The sequence below is a fragment of the Suricata suricatta genome, chromosome 7, assembly GCF_006229205.1.
Source record: "Suricata suricatta isolate VVHF042 chromosome 7, meerkat_22Aug2017_6uvM2_HiC, whole genome shotgun sequence".
Classification (NCBI taxonomy): domain Eukaryota; kingdom Metazoa; phylum Chordata; class Mammalia; order Carnivora; family Herpestidae; genus Suricata; species Suricata suricatta.
The window spans coordinates 1,389,992-1,400,775 of NC_043706.1; the positions used below are offsets into that span (position 1 = coordinate 1,389,992).

At 47.5% G+C, this 10,784-nt stretch overlaps 1 long non-coding RNA gene and 2 other non-coding genes across 3 annotated transcripts; 2 read left to right on the forward strand and 1 right to left on the reverse strand.

Moving 5' to 3' along the window:
- Positions 1 to 245: 245 nt before the first annotated feature.
- On the forward strand, positions 246 to 317 carry TRNAA-UGC. Its single transcript has one exon. It is a non-coding gene; the product is annotated as a tRNA-Ala (tRNA).
- A 3,122-nt stretch (positions 318 to 3,439) lies between these two features.
- Positions 3,440 to 4,793, forward strand: LOC115295963. Its single transcript, XR_003910658.1, has 2 exons — positions 3,440 to 3,500; positions 4,570 to 4,793. It is a non-coding gene; the product is annotated as an uncharacterized LOC115295963 (long non-coding RNA).
- Positions 4,794 to 10,386: 5,593 nt separating this feature from the next.
- Positions 10,387 to 10,459, reverse strand: TRNAK-UUU. Its single transcript has one exon. It is a non-coding gene; the product is annotated as a tRNA-Lys (tRNA).
- Positions 10,460 to 10,784: the final 325 nt, after the last annotated feature.

Sequence of the window (10,784 nt, forward strand, 5' to 3'; positions counted from 1 at the left end):
AAGGAAGCGGTGAGCACGTGTTAAAGCCACACGGGACTCTTCTTGGTTTCTATCTGACACTTTTCCAATGTCTTCTCTTCCGTTTCAAGTTCTACACTCGGTGCCCTTCCTTCCTTCCTGAAGGTCTCCTGCCCAAAGCAGCTCCCAGAAACGGATAACACCGAACCACCAGGACACACAGAAATTAAGAGCCTCAGAAAACAAAGCTTATTTCCAGGTAAGCCTTCGTAACCAAACTTTCCAGGGGGGGTGTAGCTCAGTGGTAGAGCGCATGCTTTGCATGTATGAGGCCCCGGGTTCGATCCCCGGCACCTCTAGCCTGTAAACTTTCCTCCTTTCTAACACCATTCAAAGCCATTCTTCAAGAAATACCGATCTAGCAGTCCTAATTTTTGTTCAATTCCTGCATGTATGGAAAGAGAAAACATAACCTAATGGATTGCCTTGAATTCTCCCCCATCTCTTGCTTTGAGCCTCCACACTACCAAGGCGGCTGGGACAGAAAACAAAGGGAAGTTGGCGGTGGGCGGGGCTGGGGGGGGCCCTAACCGCATTCCTTGAACCCAAACAAAGGCGTGCACAGAGGAACTAGTGGTTCACCATGGCTCCCGCTGTGGACTACTATTAAAGAGCGGGGAATACAACAATGAAGAAGAAACAGCATCATCCTACCTCTTTTTCTTTAGTTCTTTTTGTTTTCTGGGCAAACGCAGAATGAGGGCCGCATTACCCCTCTGGCTGCTCTATCAAGACCCCCAGCACCTGCGGGCCGAGTCCTTGGGGTGCGCGAGCCGCCAGATGCTGGATGATGGGGGTGGGGGCAACGGCCAGGGGTTTCATTAGGGGCCTTCCAAACACGAAAGAAATACATGCGGATCAACGCATTCTCAATCGGTATTCCATAATTCCGGTTCCCTATATGTCTCCACGCACCCTGTTTTCACTATTGTTTTACATCTTTAAATAAAACATTACCTGGAAACTTCAGTTAACATCAAAGGAAGACCCTCACATGAGGAAGTAGGAAAAGGTTTTTTTTGTCACAATGGAAAAGAAACACAAAGCAAAGGTGACGGGAACACAGGTGTTTGGGCGCTTCTGCAGGTAAAGGGTGGCACTTCCTCTGTCCTTTCAGCTCTGCTCTGTATGACCAGGGAAGTCCCAGGACTTGCTGACCCACTGGTGGCACCTGCATCATTAGTCTGCCAGGGTTGCTGTAGCGGAATACCATGGACTTGAACAACAGAAGTTTATTTTCTCACAGCTCTGGAAGCCAGAAGTCCAAGACCGAAGTGCTGCAGGGTTGGCTTCTGGTGACCCCTTTCTGCCAGGCACCAATTCCTTCTCGCTGTTTGCTGTCCCCTCCTGTGGCTTTTCCTCTGTGTGCACACACCTCGTGTCTTCCTCTCCTATAAGGAGACACCCTTCGGATCTCAGTTAACCTTTATCACCTCCCTAAGGCCATCTCCAGACACAGCCACATCGGGTGCTTAGGGCATCAGCATATGGACCCGGAGTCAGAGGGACGCAGGTCAGAGGTACAGCACCTTCTAAGGAATGCCGGTGCATGGCGGTTTCAGAAGCGCCGCCGCTCACTGTGGACTGACTTCCGGCTTTGGGAGGGAATTAAGTTTGTTTCCAGTCCGTAACTCTAACCCTCCACCTTATTTCCAGATTCCCTTCTCCAGTGAAGATGCCGACGGCGGGCATCTGGAGGCGCCGCCTGCAGTCTGCCCGGCTGCTGACTGGTGGGGCACCTGCGCGATTACTTGTCCCAGGATGCACTTTTTGAGGGGGGTGATGTGGTCGTTCCCTGGATTTTCTTTAATCTGCTTGTTTTCTCTAGGTATTTAAGCAAATGCTGGTGGGGTGTTAGAAAGGACACTGGGGGGGGGTGTGGAATTAGGGAGCTGTGAGCAGGCTTCCCAATTACAGGCCCGCCGCAAGAGCAATCCGTTGGGTGACTTAGCAGGTCCCATCTCACAGCCCTTGAGTTTTCTGCGGACCAACTCCAGTGGGCGCCAGGAGACTTGCTCTCCCAAAATGCCAGTGGTCCCGTCAAACTATTTGGGTGTCTCTGTTAGGAAGCCAAACTTGGAGGACCCCAAGCTCTACGGCAAAGCCCGGGCCTGTCCTCGCCCACCCGGCAGTCACGACCCTGACCCAGGCTGCCTCTCCAGCCCTACTAATGTGGCCAGTTCTCTTGTCTGGGATCAAATTGCTAAAAACTATACTACGAGTGAATTGTAATTAAAAGACCTTCTCCCGTTCTGTCCGCTTGTGCAGCTGCGGGAGGCCTGTTGGTGGCTCACAGAGCACTCCCCCGCGGGCTGCTGGGGGTCCCTGTGACCCACCTGCGCACACGCCCCATCCCCTCATGGAGCCTGGCCTCCGCCTGCCGCGGGGTCCCCAGGCCTCGGCTCCCGTGCCAGTAACGACCACACGCGGTACCGGATTTCTGCGTTTCAAACGTTTTGCCACATTTCTTTTTCCTTCCCTCCCCCCAGATGGAAACACACAAATTATTCTAATTTCAGAATAACTTGCATACTGTCAGGTCTGGTTTCTAATAGTTCAAACTCTGAAATGTTAGCCTTAATAGCATACTATTATGTAATATCCAGTACATATTCACATTTTACCAATCATTAAAGCAATGTCCTTCAGGGCGACTTTCCTCAGCCCAGGACCCAGTTGGGGATCAGGTGTGGCGTTTGGCTCTCTCGTTTCTCTCATGTCCTCTCATCTGGAGTGGCTGCTCAAGCCTTCCTTGCCTTCCGCGCACTGGCAGGTTGTGAAGAACTCAGGCCAGGCTGGAGTAGAATGTCTCTCAACGAGGGCTGCTCTGGTGCTTCTCTGTGACGGCATTGAGGTCACGCACTTTGGCAGAAATCAAATGATGTTCTGTTCTCAGTGTATCACGTAAGGGTTTTCATTTATTAGTGGGGCTTACTGAATGTAAGCGTTCTCCTCATTCCGTTACTTGTGATCTGTGGGAAGAAACTGAGGTCACACAAGTACTTCATTATTCACCAAAATGTTATCCATAGTTGTTAAAAAGTATTTACTTATTTTTGAAAGAGAAACAGTATGAGCAGGAGAGGGGCAGAGACAGGGAGACACAGAATCCGAAGCAGGCTCCAGGCTCTGAGCTGTCAGCACAGAGCCGGACACAGGCGCAAACCCAGGAACTAGAGATCGAAGTCAGACACTTGACTGACTGAGCCCCCAAGCCCCTCCTTTGACCCACAGTTTTAAAATAGATTGATTAAAAAAATAAATAAAATAAAATAAAATAAAATAGATTGATAAATTTTCCTCAATCAATCATTATCATGATGTGGCACAATGGTGACACTTTAGATCTATTCCTCCACATTTATCTTATTTCTTTTTAGACTGATAGATAATTCACCTATAAAATTATGTTACCTTCAGGTGTACAACACGGTGACCTGATATTTGTACCCACTGCAAAATGATCATCACAGTGAGTCTAGGTAATGTATCCATCACCACACATAGTTACATTTTTTCCTGTGATGAGAAATCTTACGGTCTACTGTCTTCGTAACTTTCAAATGTGCAATAGAGTGTTGTTAACTGTAGGCTTCCTGAGTTCCATACAATAAGGCATGAGTGTGTTCTCTGTCTTTGAAAGATCCTCTCCTGAGAAACTACCAGTCCCTCTGCACACGTGGACGGCCCGGCAGTGCTGTGTGGATACAGTCCAGGGACTGTAACATGTTTCATAAACTATTCCTATGGCGTCCGTGGGGCAAACAGGAAAAACAAAGCCCACGTCCTTAATATAAACGCTGTGAATCCAAACAATGTCTGGGTTCTTCCCGGTGAAATGCGAGGAAACGTCACTCGGTGATTCTGGGAACTTTCCTGCTTCTGTGTGGCCAGGTTGCTGAGTACACATTTCTCAGGCCAGCAGTATTTTCCACACGCGCACACGCACCCTCACATGTCAGACCCCGAAGACACTTGTGTTTGATATTTTCTAGATTCTTCCTCAGCGAGGTCCATCCCTTCTCTCTTTCGCATCCTATTCTCCCGGGGCTGTAGGTCAGCTAAGGGAACCTCTGCCAGGTGAATCAGTTTCCGTCATTTCCAAGAGAGACTCACTAGTACCCTTCGAAATAGAGGCGGGAGCTCCCAGGTAGGCAGACGGAAGCTGGCGCCGTGGGGCTGCGAAATGGAACTTGTGTTTGCCTTCCGAAGTGCCGAGGAACTTGACGTGCATGTGCCTGAACTCCAGGGCTCAGGCACAGTCTAGTTATGAGCTCGTTTCTTTATTTCCCACAAGTATCGCGAGTGGGTTCCTAACCCCCAAATCTGAAAAGAAACTGGAGTTCCGCTCCCTTCCGCTCCTGGAAGCAGGCGTCCCCGGCTCACTCACTGCTCGGTCCCCGGGGTCCTCGCCCCACTGGGCTCGCGGCGGTCTGCACGTGTGAGGCGTGGCCTGGGCTCTGCAAGTGGCTTCAGTCCGACACGCCCCGAATCAGACTCCTCTCCATCTCCTGTTCTCCCCCTAAACGACTGACACACATTCTCTTCCAGCTTCTGTTTGCGAAGTGAGCCGCTGCACTTCTGTTTCTCCAAACGCCCTTCTGTCTCCCTAGCCGCACGCCTGTTTACCTCCGCCTCATTCTGACGGTTCTCTCGCCGTCTCTACACGGCAGGCTGCCGTCAGGTGCATGCCTCAGCTGTCATCCTCTGGACTATGCATAGAACTTGCTAAATGGCCTCTGCGCTTAGAGCTGCACAATAAAAATGCTGACGAATTGCTCAGTTTCTACTTTGACGCCCCTTTCCCCCAAGAACGCCTGCCCTCGTTCTGTGAGCAAATAGGCACAGAGAGTGCTTTAGGGAGAAGCGGAATCTCAACCTCCTTGCGTCTCAGGGGAAGAGATCTCGGAGGAAATCAGAAAGTGCCAGGAAGACTCGACTCTTACCACGAGCAAGACAAGACTGAAGCTGTAACAATTCAGCTGCTTAGAATTGCGAGGTCAAGGGCAAGCAGGTATTACCTGCACATTAAAGAATGACATCACTCCGTCCTCCGCTTCTGGAGCTCCTCCTGCCCAGACCTCAGACTCACCCGCTATATTAACACTGCTAACACAGCATGCAGAGACCGAGAGCTGCAGAAAATGCGAGTTCTCTTACAGAGTGTCGTTACCAACTGTGACAATTGCCCGTTTCTTACCCTGGGCGCTGTCTCCACCACACTTCAGTCAGGCTTCCCTCCTCCCCACAGGACACTGCCGCTTGCCCCCCACCCCAGTCTGAACAAGCCCTGAAAAGCAGAAATGCCGTCAGCTTCTCCTGAGACTCAGCGGACCGGCCTGCCACTGCGGTCATGTCCCCTCCCTCCCGGAGTTCCCGTCCAAGCCCTGCTCCCGTGTGTCTGCCCTGCTTCCTGGAGAAGAAAAGCCTTTCCTGTTTGATTCTGGGACACTTTCAGGTTTCTGAATTCGGGGCATTGGCCCTGTTTGCAATAATCTCTCTTCTGAATAAAGTCTCTCCTTATCTCGGTGCAGAGCGGATTTCACTGGACAAGGGCAGAGTTTGTGTTTTTCCATGTTTGAGGCCCTCGGTCCTGCACTTTCAGTTTTTACTTCTCTCTGATTCAAAACTGCTTCTCAAGGAATTCTGACTTAATCCTTCTGATGAACTTTCTTATTCGTTTCTTACCCTCTTTTTTCTTTTCCCTCCCTTCCCCCTCCCCCCCTCCCCCTCCCTCCTTTCCCTCCTCCCTTATTTCCTTGTCACAAAAATTAAACGAATAAAAACATGACTGAGCAAGTTGCCTTTAACGCGTCCTGCTCCTTCTCTCTGTTCTGTGAGCCTCGGCACCAATCCGGCACCCGAGGCAGCAGAAGAGGGAAGGAGGGAGAAGCGGGGACTTCTACAGGGTTTTTGCACTGGGCTTCTGCATCTATTCTACAAATTCTCTACCTCGCTCTAGATCCCAAAGATTTCCTTCCATATCTTTTTTCTAAAAATTTTACAGTTTTACATCTTTATCTATGATCCATTTTGAGGGTTTTTTTGCATAATTTATGAGATTGAGGTTGAGATTACTTTAATTTTTATTTATTTTTTATTACTTATAGATGTCAGATTGCTCTGGGGTCTATTGTTGAAAAGTATATTTTTCCTCCATTGAATGACTTCTGCCACTTTGTTAAAAACATCTGCAAGGACTTATTTTCCTTTTCTGCTCTATTAACCTTTGTCTGTCTCCCCAATAGTCACCAACACACAGTGTTAATTACTGTGGTTATACAGCAGTTTTGAAATCAGGTTGATTGATTCTTTCTCCTATATTGTTTTTTTAAATGTTTGTTTGTTTGTTTGTTTGTTTGTTTGTTTTGAGAGAGAGGGAAATGGAGCACAAGCAGGGGAGGGGCAGACAGAGAGGGAGACACAGAATCCGAAGCAGGATCCAGGCTCGGAGCTGTCAGCGCAGAGCCTGACATGGGGCTCCAACCGGTGAACCGTGAGATCTTGACCTGAGCCGAAGCCGGATGCTCAACTGACTGAGCCCCCCAGGCGCCCCTCTTGTTTATTTTTTTAATTGTTTTTAGCCATTCAAATTCCTTTGAATTTCCATATAAATTTTAAAATAATCTTGTCTGTAGCTACAAAAAGTCTTGCTGTGTTTTATAGGAATTTAGTTAAATCTGTGTATCCGTCTGGGGAGAGCAACCTCCGTGCTCTGCGGCACGGTGTCGGCGGGAGCACAGTGCTCTCTCCGGGTGTGGAAGCTGCTTGGACTCCCTCCGGCATCACCGTCACGTCCTGTCAGCACTCAGGTCCTGCGCGTGTTTTGTTAGGTTTACATCTTTGTGAGAGATTATATGTGGTGCTTTATTTTTCCAATTTTATTGAGGAATAAATGACAAGTATCAGTGTGTAGGTTTAAGACACACAGCGTATATTGTGAAGTGATTACATCCATCTTTTCGTATTGACACAATAAAAAGAAAAGAAAGGAACATTTTTCTCCTTGTGTTGAAAATTCACAGCACGCACTCTAGGGACATTGCATTTTTACTCTTACTGTCCACGTGTTTATTGCAAGATGTAGAAATACAGCTTACTTTTGTATGTTTTTTATATTACCCTGTGACATTGTTGAATTAAAATTTTTAGTTCTAAGAAGATTTTTTCCTTCATAGAGTCCTTGGGTTTTCTGTGTGGATGATTATGTCATTTTCCCTGATGTTGGCTTTAATTTTTTTCCTTTCGCATATGCATTCCTTTTAATTTCCTTTTCATGCCTTATTTCATGGCCGAACTCCCAGCACCATGTTGAAGAAGAGTGGTGAGCACGGACGAGTCAGTGTGGATTCCTCTCTGGGGGCGAGGATTTGCCTTTCACCATTAAATATAATGTTAGTTGCAGCTCTCTGGTTTGTTTGTTTGTATAGGTCATTAACCAAATTGAGGAAGTTTCTCTCTATTACTACTTTTTTTCAGAGTTTTAAAAATCATGAATGGGTGTAGAGTTTTGTCAAGTGCCTTTTCTACTTCAGTTGATATGATCATGTAATTGTTTTTCCGTTAATATGATGGATTACATAGATTTATTTATTTTTTAAAAATGTTTACTTATTTTGGGAGAGAGAATATGAGTGGGGGAGGGGCACAGAGAAAGGGAGCGAGAGAATCCCAAGCAGGCTCTGTACTGTCAGCCCAGAGAGTGACCCTCAACCTCATGAACCCTGAGCTGAAACCAAGAGTTGGACGCTCAAGTGACTGAGCCACCCATAGATTGATTTTAAAAATATTTATCCAGGGGTGCTTGGCTGGCTCAGTTGGTGGAGCATGTGACTCTTGATCTCAGGTTTGTAAGTTCAAGCCCCATACTGGGTGTAGCGATTACTTAAAAACAAAATCTTGGGGCGCCTGGGTAGCTCAGTCAGTTAAGCGTTGGACTTCGGCTCAGGTCATAATCTCATGGTTTGTGGGTTCGAGCCTCTTGTCGGGCTCTGTGCTGACAGCTAGCTCAGAGCCTGGAGCCTGCTTCGGATTCTGTGTCTCACTCTGCCTCTGACCCTCCCCTGATCGCGCTGTCTCTCAAAAATAAATAAAAATAATTAAAAATAAAATAAAATCTGAAATAAAAATGAAAATATTTATCCATACTTGTACCCAAGAAATATACCCCCACTTGGTCATAGTGTATAATTTTTAATGTTTATTTATTTTTGAGAGAGAGAAAGAGAGAGAGAGAGAGAGAGAGAGAGAGCAAGCAGGGGAGGGGCAGACAGAGAGGGAGACACAGAATGTGAAGTAGGCTCCAGGTTCCAAGCTGCCAGCACAGAGCCTGATGCAGGGCTCAAACTCAACAACCCTGAGTTCTTTATGCTTGATCATTTCCTGCTTAGTTGTTGTATCAATTATTCTGAGAGAGATTCTGAAGTTTTCAACTATAATTGTGGATTTGTCCATTTTTCTTTTCAGGGCTCCCAGTGGTTAGTTTTCCCACATATTTGCGGTTTGGTGCAGGCATATCAGACATGACTCTGCCATCCTGGGAGACATACGACTTTTACCGCTGTGTCATGTCCTTTTTTGTCTCTGTTAATACTCTTCGTCCTGAGGTGTACTTTACCAATAATATGGTTACTCCAGCTGTCCCGCAATTAGTGTTTGCATGACATCCCTCTTTTCTTACCTGCATAATTTCAGCCTGTGTGGTTATATTTGAAGTGGGCTTCCTGTAGACAGCACACAGTTGGATCATGTTTTCTAATCCACCCTCTTAGTATCTGTCTTTTGATTGGTGTACCTAGACTATTTATATTTAATGTAAGTATTGATACATTAGGGCTTAAGCCTGGCGGGGTTTTTTCTTTCTGCTTGGTTCTGCAATTTTGACGTTTTGTTCTTTTTTTTTTTTTTTTTGCCTTTTTATGGACTACTTGTACATCTTTTAGTATTCCATATTCATTTATGTGAAGCGTTTTGGACTGTCTCTCTGCGTAGATTCTTAGCAGCTGCTCCAGGAAATACAGCATAGGAGTTACCTCCCACAGGTTCTCCTGTCACCATTCTGCCTGAGCTGTAATAACCTTACCTCTCTTCTTGTCACTCTACCCTCCCTCATTTGTAATGTCATTGTCTCAGCGATTTCTTTTACATACGTTAGAACCACGTCAGACGTTCTACCTTTTCCTTCAAACTGTTAAACATTAACTTAGAAAGCTCAAGATGATGAAAATTTATTGCATTTACCATGTTTCTTGCTTCCAATGTATTTTCTTCCTGATGTCCAGCGTTCCTTCCTTTGTCATTTTCTGTCTGTTTGGAGAACTTACTGGAGCCGCTGGTTTAGGGTAGTTCTGCTCAGAACAGTTATCTTGGTTTTCCTTGATCTGGAACACCTCCATCCCTTCATTCCTGAGGGGGACTTTTTCTGGATTGACAGTTCTTCTCTTTCAGCATTTGAAAATGTGCCATCGTGGGGGGTGCTGGGGTGGCTCAGTCAGCTAAGCGACCGACTTTGGCTCAGGTCATGATCTCAAAGTTCATACGTCGGGCTCTGTGCTCACAGCTCAGAGCCTGGAGCTGCTTCAGATTCTGTGTCTCCCTCTCTCTCTGTCCCTCCCCCACTCATGCTGTTTCTGTCTCAGTAATAAATAAACATAAGAAAAAAAGAAAAGTGCCATCTTGAGATGCCTGTGGCTAGTCAGTTGAGTGCCTACTCATTTTCAGCAGGATCCCAGGGTTGTGGGCTCAAGCCCCGCCACAGGGGGGCGGGAACCTGCTGAAGATTCCCTCTCTCTGCTCCTCCCCTGCTTGTACACTCTGTTGCACACTCTGTCTCTAAAATTAAAAGAAAGGGGCGCCTGGGTGGCTCAATCAGTTAAGCATCCGACTTTGGCTCAGGTCATTTTAGTCTCAAGTTGGGCTCTGTGCCGACAGCTCAGAGCCTGGAGCCTTCTTCGGATTCTGTGTCTCCCTCTCTCTCTGCCCCTTCCCTGCTCACACTCTGTGTCTCTCTCTCAAAATATAAACATTAAAAGATAAATTTAAAAAGTAAAAATTAAAAAATGTGCCACTCTTTCTGGCCTCTATGGTTTCTGATGAGATAGCCACTGCCGTTGAAATTATTTTTCTGTTTCAATTTTTTTTCTTGCTTTCAGAGTTCGTAAGTTCTGACGGCTTTTTTTTTCCAGTCACCTGAAGGCTCTTCTCTAAAAAGCACGTAGAAATGCGAATCTCCAGGCCAGCGATCTCTACAGAGATGGCGCCTATAAATGAAAGAGTAGACGACGTTCCAGTCAATGCGCAAGGAGAACTCTTCTACCCCAAACCCTTCGGTGCTCAGTGCAAATTAGCGAGGGCAAAACAGGGCGCTTACGTCTGAACAGGGACTCGAACCCTGGACCCTCAGATTAAAAGTCTGATGCTCTACCAGCTGAGCTATCCAGGCTCGCGCGCCATTGGTTCTCCGTGAGCACCAAATATTGGTCGACACATTGGGCAATTATTCTCGGCCGTCTTGTGTCATGGGTTTCAAACAGCCCCTGGAATCCTCACTGCGAAGCGCCCTCGGAGAGAGACGGCACCCTCTCCGGGACCGTCTCCTCTCTCCCCGCCTCTGTCCGCACCACGGGGGCTCAGATCCCGGGACGGAAGCCTCCTCCAGGAAGCCGGCAGGGTTCAGACCGCCCTGCGGGACGCGGCGGCTGTTTCCAGCGTGTTCCTCGTGGGCGCGCACGCGGCTCGCGCGGCCCGGGGGCGGCTCCCACGCCGGG